Below are 13,979 nucleotides of genomic sequence, written 5' to 3'. Positions count from 1 at the left end.
TCATGAAATACTCATCTCCCTGGATGCGGTCATGGTCTCCAAGGTCTAGACCAGGGAGCAGTGGTTTAGCATAGCCCCAGCACTCTCTCCCAGGTCACAGTGAAGCATGAGCCACCAGGCAGTGGAGCCCCAGTGGCATGTTGGCATCAGGTGGTCCTGTGTGAGGTATCCAGTCTCAGGGAGTAACCTACCTTGGATGTCATCACTGAACATGCAGTACTTGTCTAGGTACTTGTGTAGCAGACGGAAGGCATCGACATTGGCGAAGTCCTCAAACTGGATGAGGCAGTGGATTCCATATCTGAATGTAGACATCAGTGAGAATATATGCTATCATACAAGAGGTCCTAGGTTTGAACCCCAGCCACAACATGGGGATACCTGTCGATGGGGCTTGGGGGGCTTCACAAGTAGTGGACCAGTGCTGTGGTTTCTCTTCTCCTCTCTGTGTCTCTCTTTTCTATCTCTCTGTCGCTCACCCTTTATCTAGAGGAAAGAAAATAAATGGCATTTGGTAGCAGTAGAGTTGTGCAGGCACTGAGCCTCAGCAATGCGCTGAAAGGGTGAGATGCCAAAAGAGACAGAGAGCTAGAGAAGGGGAGACACCTCCACAGCAATGCTCATTTGCACAGAACGTGTCCCCTCTGCAGGTGCTCACACCCAGTGACCTGCAGTTCAAACCACGGTCCTCTGGCCTGGTAAAATTTGCACTCTACCAGACAAGCCACCTAGTGCCTTGACGCTGCCTATTTTTTGTTGGGGGTGGGGGCATGAAACAGAAAGAAACAGCACTGGACCACCAGGCATAAAGTTCCCCTGGTGTTGTGATGCTCCCACGTGGTGCTGGGGCTTGAACCCAGCACTTAAAGCTACTCCCAGCTCCTTGAAGAGTCCCTGAAGAGCCACTGAGACACGCAGTTCATTCAGTTCCTCATCCTGTGTCAGGGGGCTCTGCCCCAAGAGAAGCCAGAGCACTGTGGGCAGCGCTGGCTTTATTTAGGCTAGAGGACAACCTCTCTGCGCATTCCTGGATGACATCCCTCTGGCTCTTCTCCACACATCCACCACACTCCTGCCCCTTTGAGCTTCAGCCTCATATGTTCTCCTGAGCATACTCATCTTTTCAGGAACATTTTCAGCTCCTTTTTTGGATCTATCTTTTTGGCTCCAGGTGTGTGTGTGTGTGTGTGTGTGTGTGTGTGTGTGTGTGTGTGTGTGTGTGTGTGTTTCTGGCTGCTGGGGGAAGACAGAGGAACTCACTGGCGTTAGCTGAGTGCTGGAACCAGGTATATTTTCCAGGAGATGAGAAATTTCCTGAGTCCAGTTGTGGGAGGGCAGTTCCTTATGGAACTGTGGATACACTCAGCAGCCAATCAAATGACAACCTTGGAGAAGAGAGGCAAGGGAGACAACTTGATGGTAATAAAAAAAAAAAGTCCCATGCCTGTGGCTCCAAGGTTCCAGGTTCAATCCTCAGCACCACCAATAAGCCAGAGTTTATTGGTGCCCTGGTAAGACAGTCAGACAGACAAACAGACGAACAAAGCAATGACACAGTAGGACAAAAGCTAACTTGGGAAAGAACTCAGAATACACATGAACTTGAGAACAGCTGGATTCCAGTGGCTTTGCTGGGAAAAGGCAGCTTTGGTCTTAGGATGTAGGATGGCTTTGGTGGAAAAATACTGAAGAAAAGAGCCTAGAATGGAACCACTATTCTACTTTCACCACTTCTCTTCATGTTCTCCATGACTAGCTTTCTGGAGCCAGGACTCAGGCATGCACAATTTCATTGCCCCAACAGCTTTGTCAGGTAGAGAAAGAGTGAGAGACAGAGAGGAAAAACAAAGAGGAGGAGAGACTCCAAAGCACCTGAATTTCCCCTGATGCCAAATACCCCTGTGTGGTGTGGGGGCTTGCATCTGGGCCAGGCCCTTGTCCTACTTGGCCTGGCTTTTTTTCCCTGCTTCCTTTTAATTTTATGTTTTATTTGTGACTTAATAGTGTGTTACAAAATTATAGGATAATAGGGGTCCAATTCCATATCATCCCTACCATCCGAGTTCTATGTTTCCATCACCCTCCAGCAGAAACCACCATAGTTCTGAGGCCATAGGTGTGGGTTGAGTATATATTTGTCTCCCTCTTCCTGTGTGTGTGTGTGTGTTTCTGAAGTTTTGTTTTGCCCATTTTTATTCATTTCTATGACTCTGTCTTCACTTCCTTTCTACATCATAGCTACACCTATTGCTACTTCTGAATGTCCTTCCTTTTCCCTCTTCTCTTTCAGATAAGCAAAACAGTACCTGACATCCTCTGATTTTCCTAATTCTCTTCCTTCTCAGTGATGGTTTAGAAGCAAATACTGTTGGTGAAAACATTTAGATCCCAGGATAATAGGGGTTTAGTCTCCTCTGGTCATCTTCCCCTAATATTTTCCCCTTTCGGAGTCTGAGACAAAGTACACTTGTTTTTTCTTGTCATCATTTATTGACTCGAGATAGCCATAAATTGAGAAGTTAGAGGAGATATCAAGGGAGAGGGGAGAGACACGTGCAAAACTGCTTCACTACTTGCAAAGCTTTCCGTATGCAAGTGGGAACTGGGGGCTCGGACCTGGGTCCTCAAGCACTATAACATGTGTGCTCCACCAGATGTACCACCACCTGGTCTCTGGAAGAAATTCTTTTTAGGGTGCAGAACAAAGGAGTTCTGTTGTCTATAATTGCATCTTGCAGGACATGTATGTTGCCTGACCTGGCGTCTCTTTCTTTATGTTTCTCTCTCTCTCTCCTCTTGTGTCATCCAAGAAAAGGAGGTTCCCTGAAGCAGAAGCATCCCTGCTGTCCTCAGGGCCTTGTGCCGTGGGTTGGCGGCATTACCTGGTTGTTGGTGCCCACATTCAGCATCACAGGCAGTCACTGGCATGAGTTGACTCTCCTGCACACTGTGTATAGCACTTGGATGCCCATGACGTAGCAGCCCAGGTCCCTCAGGCCCAGGATGCATTCCCCATCTGTCACCATCACAGCCTGCCAGACAAGGGAGAGTGCTCCTGCAGTGGTCTTCCTCTGGATGCCAGCCTACCTGAGCCAACGTGGGCCCCTGTCCCCTCAACTCCCCTTAAAGGTGTGGTGTTTGCTGCAGACTCAGTGGAGGAAACCCATCTGCCATCATCATTCAGAGATACCAAGGTTACCCTGCACCAGGATCTGTGTTCAATTCCTCAGCCCCACTATCTCTGGAACCCTTGCTCTGGCCCACTTTCCCTCTATCAGGATTCCTGTACATAGCTATGACAGGTATGGGAGCCAAGCCTTATACAAGTGTGTTGACTCTTCCTTTTGGTGATGCAATGGCTTTCTTTCTGATCCAGGCTGAGAGGACCCAGTCCAGTACAGAACAACAGCATAGAAGAGAAGAACCCTACCTTAATGTCATTCTCCGGTCATGAGTTGAACATGGTGGCAATGTGGCCCTTGTCATGAATGGTGATGAACAGCCCACTAGGAGAGACACAGCCACAGTCACCAGAGGGCGCCAGAACCCAGGAATGCACATCACCAGGCTCTGTCCTCAGGCCTGTCTAGAGGTTGTTACTTTGGAAGACACGTCTTGAGTGCAAACCTCCTCCCACTAGACTGTCTATTCGGTGGGACCAGAAAACACCTGTCTTCTCACCGGTGCCATCCCCAGAGCCTACCCTACCATCACCCTCTACAGGGCACTTGTGAGCTTGTTGGATCCAGGACACTCACATACACACAAGTGAATTGGTCTGCATCTTATGTTTTTGTTTTCAGTTTTTTTCCAGTGAATAGAGCCTCTGGACATATGATCAGAGTCACCTCAAAATGAGGATGACATGGGATAAAATGAGCCAGGGCCATGACCTAGCGGTCCATAAATGTGGATGGAGGAGGGTTACTTTTGCTAGAGAGTGATATCATAGCCAGATATTTCCTGCTCACTCCCTGGGGGACTGGATCTAACTAACAGGCATGTGGAAACTCTGATCCCAGTAATCTTACTTGGAAAATGGGTTTTTGCAGACACAGTCAAGGTAAGAGGAGCTATCATCTAGTCTGTTGTTTGTCTCCCAAAAAGAGGGAAAGAGAGGGTCACACAGGGAGAGGGAAAGAGAGGGTCACACAGGGAGAAATGGACATGTGGTTATGGTGGCAGACTGGGTGAATGCAGCAGAATCCACAAACTAAGGAGGGACTAGGCTTGCTTGTGATTTTCAGAAGCTTCAGAGACAAGATATGACTCCTCCCCAGCCTCTCCCGCCCCCGCCATTGTTTTTATAAAGAGCATGGCCCTGCCAACACCTTCATCCCAGGTGCAGCAGTGGGATGAGACATTTCACTGTTTGAAACCAGAAGTTTCTGATGTATTTTGCAGAAATAAGATGCTTAGGACTCAAACTCAGGGGCTCATGCATGTGCTCTGCCTCTGAGTCATCTCTGCAGTATCCCCCACCACAACCAATTTTCCTGGGAGAAATAATATTTTACAGTATTGGCATCTGAGGACAGTTTCTTATATTCTTGTGATACGTGGAGATCTCGAGGGCCAATAGACATGTGAATAAACATTCAGTCACTGATTATCGGAGAAATGCAAGTAAGAACAACAAAGAGATGCCAGTTGTGAGGATGTCAGACATCAGAAAGGACAGAAACACCAAATGCTGGCAAGGGGATGGGGAGAGGGAAAGCCTTCTATATAGCTGGGGGAATGGAAATTGGTCCAACCCTTGTGGGAAGCAGTATGGCGATTCTTTTTACTATTATGATCTTTATCTTTTATAAATCCTTCATATGCCCATAGAGTAGAGTCTCCACTAATACATCTTGATGTGAAGATCCTACAAAATTTTAACAATGAAGGTGACTATGACAGAGCCCACAGCTCACAGCTCTGGCTATTTGTCTTTGTTTATAGAACATGTTCTGGACATCTTTTAAAAATTGTATTATTTATTGAGTGGGGGCAGAAAGAAATTGAGAGAGAAGATAGAGAAGAAGAGAGAAAGAGCCATCTACAACACTGCTTCACCTCTTCTGAGCTTTCCCCCTGCAGGTGGTGGTGGTGGTGTGTGTGTGTGTGTGCGTGCGTGCATGTGCATGTGTGTGTGGTGTGTGTGTGTGTTTGCGTGAGTGTGTGTGTGTTTGCATGTGTGTACACCAAGGGCTGGAACTGGGTCCTCATGTATTGTAACTATTCTTCTCTGTCAAATGCACCATTGCCTGGTCCCCATCCTTGACATGTATAGATCAATACATCTCTCTTTTCTTTTCCCTTTTTTGGTTTACTTTATTCTTCTTTTAATTAATCGCATATTGTCTACTGTGAACAATAATGACCATTAAAAAAAGAAAAAGCTTGAAAATCATGGCACCTATATGGGAGGCTTGCAGGGTGTTTTGTTCAAAAGATGCCCCCTATGTTTGTGGTTTTGATTTTTTAAATATTTACTTATTCCTTTTGTTGGCCTTGTTTTGTTATTGTTGTAGTTACTGTTGTTGTTATTGATGGCATTGCTTTTGGAAAGGACAGAAAGAAATGGAGGAGGGGAAGACAGAGGGGGGAGAGATATATAGACACCTGAAGACCTGCTTTACTGCCTGTGAAGCAACTCCCCCACAGGTGGGGTGACTGGGGCTCGAACCGTGATCCTTATGCTCGTCCTTGAGCTTTGCACCATGTGCGCTTAACCCACTGCACTACCGACTGTCTCCTTCTGATTAAAAGTTTAAATTGTGGTTGACTGTTGGTGACTAATTGAGCAGACACATTTAAAGGATGCTTTTTTCTTTTCTTTTTATATTGTTATTCATTTATTGTGTCATGTGTGCTTAACCCACTGCACTACCACCCGGCCACCTGTTGTTATATATTCATTATTGGATAGAGATAGAGACATTGGGAAGGGAAGTAGGGAGAGACGGACACCGCAGCCCTGCCTCACCAGTTGTGAAGCTTCCCCCTGCAGATAGGGACCAGGGGCTTGAACCTGGGTCCTTGCACACTGTAATGTGTGTGCTTGATGAGGTGTGCCACTTTTATTTTATTGGATATCTTTTATTTTATTGTCACCAGGATTATCGCTGGAGCTCAGTGTTGGCTCTATGAATCCACCCCTCTCAGTGGCCATTTGTTCTTTTTACTTCTCCTGTTGTATTCAAAATGACAGAGAGAAATTGAGATGGGGTAGGGAGGTACAGAGGGAGAGAGATAAAGGCACAAGGACCTGGTTCAAACCCATGGTACTCACTTGCAAGGGGAACTTCATAAGCTGTGGCACAGTGCAACAAATATCTCTTTTCCTCTCTCCTTCTCTATCTCCACCATCCTCTCAATTTCTCTCTGTCCATTTTTCAGGGAGGCTTTGTCAAGACTAACTTAGAAAGAGCATCAAATAACCCACAGTGGGACATAAGCCACAGGTGAGCAGTGATCTTGCCTTTATCTCACTGTCTTTCTCTCTTTATCTCCCAGTAAAATAAAATAAATATGATAAATAAAACCTATTAGCAGCAGCTGTGTTTCTCTCCTGTCCTTGGTCAGCTAGTAACGTCAAGGGATGGCAATAAGACAGGACTAGAACTACTTTGGGAGCCCACCAAATCTCCAGAGCATCCAGAGGCCACAACTCTGCTGAGACCTCCAGCTCTCCCAGTTGAGAAACTTCTCTAAATGACAAGGAATATCAAAGATCACCGGAGACTGCCACAAGGCGAGTGAGACTGGGATTACTTTGGGAGCACAACAAGTCACGGGTGAGTGAAAACACATGTGGCTCATGGAAAGAGAGGACACTAGGGAGAGATTCCTGAGCGGCTGGTAATAGTCTGGCAGTTTTCCAATTGAGGAGCCACCTCCAGTTTGTTTTACCGACAAAAGACTGATGAATGGAGGAGAGGATGCCCCTAGACTCACCAAATACAACTGTGAGTCTCCATTTGCTACTGCCCTTCAGAGGCTGGAGCAACAGCCTGGGGGCTGGGGGGGTGGCTGTGCTGACAACAAGGGGCAGAGAAGTGACCAGGAAACTCAGGAGGTCTAAACCCCGGTAGTCTTGAACTGTGGCTGTATAATGGGAACCTTTCCACATTGTTCTCCTTATGAGAACATAGTGGATAATTGCTACAGAATCTACAGACTATAAAGGATACTTCTGTAGAAACTCACAGGGCCCAGCAGTATGGCCTGGCTTGGCAGTCAAGCTGGATTGAGCCGGAGCTTTGAATCTGTGGGGTGTGGGAGGCTCTTTGCATAACCACTGTGCTATCTCTCCCCCACGGTGCTTTATCTCTTGGTCAGGAGAGAGTGATTAAGCTAAAAAAATCTATTTATAGGTAAAGCCCCCCCCCCCCAAGAGAAGAAGTCAAACTCTCCCTATTTGCAGACAACATGATAATATATACATAGAGAAACCTATGGAATCCAGCTTGAAGATTTTGGAAATCATCAGGCAATACAATAATGTTTCAGGCTACAAAAATAACATTCAAAAGTCAGTGGCATTCCTCTATGCAAACACTAAGTCAGAAGAAGCTAAAATCCAGAAATCAATACTTTTTATTACACAACAACAACAACAAATAAAACATCTAGGAATAAACCTAACAGAAAAAGTGAAAGACATGTATACTGAATATTATGAATGACTAATCAAGGAAATTTTAAAAAGACACAAAGAAGTGGAAAGATACTCCATGTTCATGAGTTGGAAGAATTCACATCATCAAAATTTATATACTACCCCAGAGTCATATACAAATTTATTGCTATCCCCATCAAGATCCCAAACACACTTTAGGAGAATAGACCAAATGCTTAACAAATGTTTATCTGCAACCAAAAAAGACCTAAATATGCCAAAACAATCTTGAGAAGAAAAAACAGAACTGGAGGCATCACACTCCCAGATATAAAATTGTATTATAGGGCCATTGTCATCAAAACTGCTTGGTACTAAGACATGAATAGACACACTGACCTGTGAATAGAATTGAGAACCCAAGAGTAAACCCCCACATCATGGACATCTAATCTTTAACCAAAGTGTCCAGACTACTAAATGGGGAAATAGAGTCTCTTCAACAAATGGTATTAGAAAAAATGGGTTGAAACATGCAGAAGAAAGAAACTGAAACACTATATTTCACCAAATACAAAAGTAAATTACAAGTGGATCAAGGACTTGGATGTTAGACCACAAACTATCAGATACATAGAGGAAAATATTGGCAGTACTCTTTTCTGCATAAATTTTAAAGACATCTTCAATGACACAAACCCAATTACAAAGAATACGAAGGCTAGAATAAACCTATGGGACTATACTAAATTAAAAAGCTTCTGACCAGCAAAAGAAACCACTACCCAAACCAAGAGATCCCTCACAGAATGGGAGAAGATCTTTACATGTCATTCTTCAGACAAGAGTTTAATAACCAACCATATAAAGAGCATGTAAAATTCAACAACAAGAAAACACATGACCCCATCCAAAAATGGGGAGAGGTCATGGACAGAATATTTACCACATAAGAGATCCAAAAGGCCGAGAAACACATGAAAAAAAATGCTGCAAGTCTCTGATTATCAGAGAAATGCAAAGAAAGACAACCATCAGATCCCACTTCACTCCTGTGAGTATGTCATACATCAGTGGCAACAAATGCTGCTGAGATAGTGTGGTCAAAGGAACCTTCCTGCACTACTGGTGAGATTGTAAATTGGTCCAACCTCTGTGTAGAGCAGTCTAGAGAACTCTCAGAAGGCTAGAAATGGACCTACCCTATGATCCTGCAATTCCTCTTCTGGGGATATATCTAAAGGAACCCAACACACCCATCCAAAAACATTTGTGTATACATATGTTTTAAGCAGCACAATTTGTAATAGCCAAAACTTGGAAGCAACCCAGGTGTCCAACAGCAGATGAGTGGCTGAGCAAGTTGTGGTATATATGCTCAGTGGAATATTACTCAGCTACTAAAAATGGTAATTTCACCTTTTTCAGCCTATCTGCGATGGAGCTTGAAGAAATCATGTTAAGTGAAATAAGTCAGAAACAGCACGATGAATATGGGATGATCTCACCCTGAGGCAGAAGTTGAAAAACAAGATCATAAGAGAAAACACCAGTACAATATGAACTGGGATTGGTTCATTGCACCAAATTAAAAGTCTCTAGGTTGGGTGGCAGGGACAGTGCAGGACCTGGAAAAGGATGACAGATCATTGGTGGGGGTTATATTGTTATTTGGAAAACAGAAAAATGTTTTGCATGTACAAAATATTGTATTTACAGTCGACTGTAAAACATTAGTCCCCCAGTAAATAAATATATAAATAAAAATATAGAGATAGAGTATACAGTGCAGGAGTTTTTATCAGTGCTATGACACTTTCACAAGGTTTCAGCAGAAAGGAAGGCAGGCACTCCACACAGTGATCTGTCTTTTTAGCCCAGGATGTGAATGTGTATACTCTCTTCCCTGGTCCAGCTTTCTAGTCCTTTTTCCAACTAAGACACCGTTTTCCTAGACAATAACTTAAGTCACCTGCATGTTAGATGTCAAACTCAGGAAATAACTAGTAGGCTCATGTGCCCCTTGGAATACACTTAAAATAGACCTACTTGCGTTTTCCAAATAGATAACCCAAATATTCATCTGTAATATTCTTGTCTTTAGGTTTGTGACTAGTCAACAATGTTTTCTGCCTTATATCTTAACTGTTCTTCAGACACCAGGTTCCAGACACTATCATGATGCCAACCTGACTTCCCTGGGCAGACAACCCCACCAATGTGTCCTGGAGCCCCACCTCCCCAGATCTTTACCCCACTAGGGGAAGATAGAGACAAGCTGAGAGTATGGAACAAACTGTAAATGCCCATGTTCAGCAGGTTAGCAATTACAGAAGACAGACCTCCCACTGTCTACACCCCATAATGATCTTGGGTCCATACACCTAGAGGGATAAAAAATAGGGAAGCTTTGAAGGGAGAGGATTGGATAAGGAGTTCTTGCAGTGGGAATTATACAGAATTATACCTCTTTTATCCAAGGATCTTGCCAATACTTCCATTTTATAAATAAATAATGATAAAGCAAAACTAAAAAAAAAATAGAGAGATAGAGTATAGAGTACAGAAGTTTCTCTCAGTGATATGAAACTCTCACATGGGTTCAGCAGAAGGTAAGGCAGGCACCCCACCCAGTGAGCTGTCTTTTTAGCCTAGGATGTGAATGTGTATAACACAATTTTTCATTACTATTTTACTTAATTATTCGATAGAGAAAGAAATTGAGGACAGAGAGGGAGAGAAAAAAAAGAGATAACTGCAGCACTGCTTCACCACTCATGAAGCTTCCCCTATTGCAGTTGAGGACCTGTGGCTTGAGCCTGGGTCCTTCCACATTATAACAAATGCTCAACCACTGCTCGGCCCTTCAATATAACAACATTTTTACTTTCCTGTTCTCCATATCTGACTGACTGACTGCCTTATATGCTGGTAAGAATTATAATGTTCACCTCTAGCCAAGTGGACTAGTCCAACCTGTTTTTTACACCACCACTGCTGGAACAAACAACTAGAGCATACATGGAAAAACACCAGCATGGAAACAGGTTGGAGCTCAGGTAAACTAAGGACAAAAGAACAAGCTCAGGTTGTAGTCAGTGAAGTGGGAGAGACTTTCACAACAAAGGTAACAATCTATCCCCTGCTCAGTTCCACACGCTCCCAGCAGGTCTGCACTGCTCTGGCCATTCATTCACCCTGATGAATGTTCAGCAGGGCCACCTGCCTGGAACAGCCAGAGGTTCTCTCCAATGGTCCACTGGGCCCAACAGAAAAGGCTAAAAACTCCAGAAATAAAAAGCTAAAAACTCCACATGTGCAGACAGTTGAAAGCAGGGAAAGAAAAACCACCTATAATGATGGGACAAGACAACAGTAGAAAAACCCTTTATTCCTAATGTTCCCGAAGACTTCATGGGAACAGGCCTAAGCATGTTCACCAAACTGAGATTTACTGCAGAGGACACCTACAAATTCAGAGAAATGACAGAGCGATTCCTAACTGATCAAAGGAACTAAGAGTACATTGACTGAGCTACCAAATAAAACAAAAAGTTTAATAAAAGCAGAAAAAACAGAGTTAGATAGCATAATGGTTATTCAAAGAGACTCTCATGCCTGAGACTCCAAAGTCACAGGTTCATTTCCACATGACCACAAGCCAGAGATGAGCAGTGTTCTGGTTTAAAAATAAATAAACAAATAACTTTGGATGGGTGAAAGATTTAGAACAGAGTACATGTGACCATATTTGAGGACTGGGGTTCAAGCGCTTATCCCCCACCTCTGGCGGGAGCTTCACAAGTTGTGGTGCAGGGTTCCAAGTATCTCTCCTCCTTGTCTATATGTCTCTCATCTTTTATCAAGAAAGGAAAAGGTGGTGGGTAGGAGTGATGGCTCTGTTCTGCAGTCAGCAATAACCTTAAAGGGGGGAGTCCGGTGGTAGCACAGCAGGTTAAGCATGTGGCGTGAAGTGCAAAGACCAACGTGAAGATCCAAGTTCGAGCCCCCGTCTCCCCACCTGGAGAAGAGTCGCCTCACAGTAGGTGAAGTAGGTCTACAGGTGTTTGCCTTTCTCTCCCCTCTGTCTTCCCCTCCTCTCTCCATTTATCTCTGACCTATATAACAACAACATCAATAAGAATAACTACAATAGTAGTTAACAATTATTGTTAGTTAACTAACAATAGTAATAAACAAGGACAACAAAAGGGAAAATATATACTAAAAAATTTAAAAAATAATAATAACCTTAATTGCAAGAGAGGGAGAAGAAGAAGAAGAAGAAGAAGAAGAAGAAGGAGTAGGAGGAGGAGGAGGAGGAGAAGGAGGAGAGGAAGAGGAAGAGGAAGAGGAAGGAAGAAGAAGAAGAAGAAGAAGAAGAAGAAGAAGAAGAAGAAGAAGAAGAAGAAGAAGAAGAAGAAGAAGAAGGAAGAAGAAAGAAGAAGGAAGAAGGAAGAAGGAGGAGGAGGGGGAGGAAAAGGAGAAGGAGAAGAAGGAGACAAAGTTCTTTTAGGTTTCAAAAATACAATTAACAAATGGGAATGAATTATTTTATGGCCTTCCGTCTAATGCTCCATGACTTCCTCCATTACTCTACTTGGTGAGCATGTACTCTGTCTGTTGTACTCTGTTTGTGTTTTCTGTAGAACCAAGCACACTGTACCTTTTTTACATCTCTCTACACACTGCATGACAAGAATGCTCCATTATCCATAGTCACTAAGTACCCTTTCTCCAGGCCACATATACCATTTTCTTTAAAGGGCATTTAAATACAGGGATTCAGTTTCACTTCTAGAAGATTATTTTACAGAAAAACAGTGCTACAAAATATCTACAAAGACATATGTAAGAATACTTGTTGCAGCATTGCTGGTGAAACGCTAAGAGAATATGAGCCCCCCTGCCCCCAAATTTCCAGCAGTTGGAACTAGTTGAATGAGGTATGGTGCTGCTCTTCAAAGTATGACTGTTTACTGCTGACAAATCAGTGGGTTGCCTGAACAACATACTAAACTTCTTGTAACCCAGTCTCTTGAAACAGGAGATATCAATAGCACCACATCAAAAGGTTGATTTTTAAAGATGATGTAGCTAGTACACAGGAAATGTTTGCAAAGGCACATTGCACAGAGTCAGTATCTATTACCTTTTCCTTCATCCCTCAGTCATGATCCCACTATTATTACTAGGTGGTTTCTTTGACTCTAACCTAAGCTACAGTCTTGAGTCCATCCAAGATAAGAGTTTTCTTCAGACACCAATGTGAATAGAGTCTTGCTCAAATATTTGCCTACCAGAAGGTAAAAAAGAAAAAAATTGAAACCCCCTCTAGTGTGCGTATCACCCATCTCAACATTTATTTACTTCCTTATTTATTTAAATATATTTTTAACTTTTCTTTTTTAATTTTCTCCCTTTTGATGACCTTTTAATTATTTTCCTTTTGTTGCCTTTGTTGTTTATCGTTGTTATTATTCTTTGTGTTGTCATTGCTATCACTGTTGTTGGATAGGACAGAGAGAGAAATAGAGAGAGGAGGGGAAGACAGAGAGGGGGAGACAAAGACAGAAACCTGCAGACCTGCTTTACAGTCTGTGAAGCGAAGCCCCTGCAGGTGGAGAGCCTGGAGCTCAAACGTGGAACCAGAGTGGAGCCTGGAGCTCAAACGTGGGACCAGGATCCTGAGGTTGGTGGGTATGTTTTCTGCCAGGTGTGCTTAACCTGCTGCACTACCGCCCTGCTCCCTATTTAAGTATTTATCAATGACAAAGAACCAGAACATCACTCCGCCACACATGTTGGAGTGCCCAATCTTATATGCTACCCAATCTACTTGATCTTCAAGACTTTCCAAAAATAAGCCTATCATGCCATCCTAAAAGCTTCCCCTCTACTTGAAGGTGCAGCAGATGTTACTAGTTTATGATTCTAACTACTAAAAAACACAGTTGTCATTCTCCCACTTTTATCCCATTCAAGTCTACTGAACACTTGAGAATCATTATCTTTCATAGACTGTTTCTGCCAGTGCACTGTTTGTTTTCTTCGAATCCTGCTTCTGTGACTTGAATATCCCCAAAACAGTCACTACTTTAAAGCACACATGCTAAGAAAGAGTAGATATTCTTGAGGAATAAGATAAACCACACAGTCTTAACCACAAGAGCAGGTCCTTTCTTCTTCTGGAACTTAAATATAAACTCCCAAGTATTTTCCCCCAGCTTTCACTATATAGAGACAGTTTAAAAATCAAGGTATATAGCTTCCCAGGTGGCGAAGCAGGTCTGCAGGTGTCTATCTTTCTCTCCCCCTCTCTGTCTTCCCCTCCTCTCTCCATTTCTCTCTGTCGTATCCAACAATGTCA

General features: G+C 43.4%; 1 pseudogene; it reads right to left on the bottom strand.

Moving 5' to 3' along the window:
• The window catches only part of LOC132533702 (NADP-dependent malic enzyme, mitochondrial-like), a 138,221-nt pseudogene extending 133,635 nt beyond the window's left edge, over window positions 1-4,586 (bottom strand).
• Window positions 4,587-13,979: the final 9,393 nt, after the last annotated feature.

Source organism: Erinaceus europaeus, chromosome 17 (genome assembly GCF_950295315.1).
Source record: "Erinaceus europaeus chromosome 17, mEriEur2.1, whole genome shotgun sequence".
NCBI classification, from domain to species: domain Eukaryota; kingdom Metazoa; phylum Chordata; class Mammalia; order Eulipotyphla; family Erinaceidae; genus Erinaceus; species Erinaceus europaeus.
This window is presented reverse-complemented; position numbering and strand designations above follow the sequence as displayed.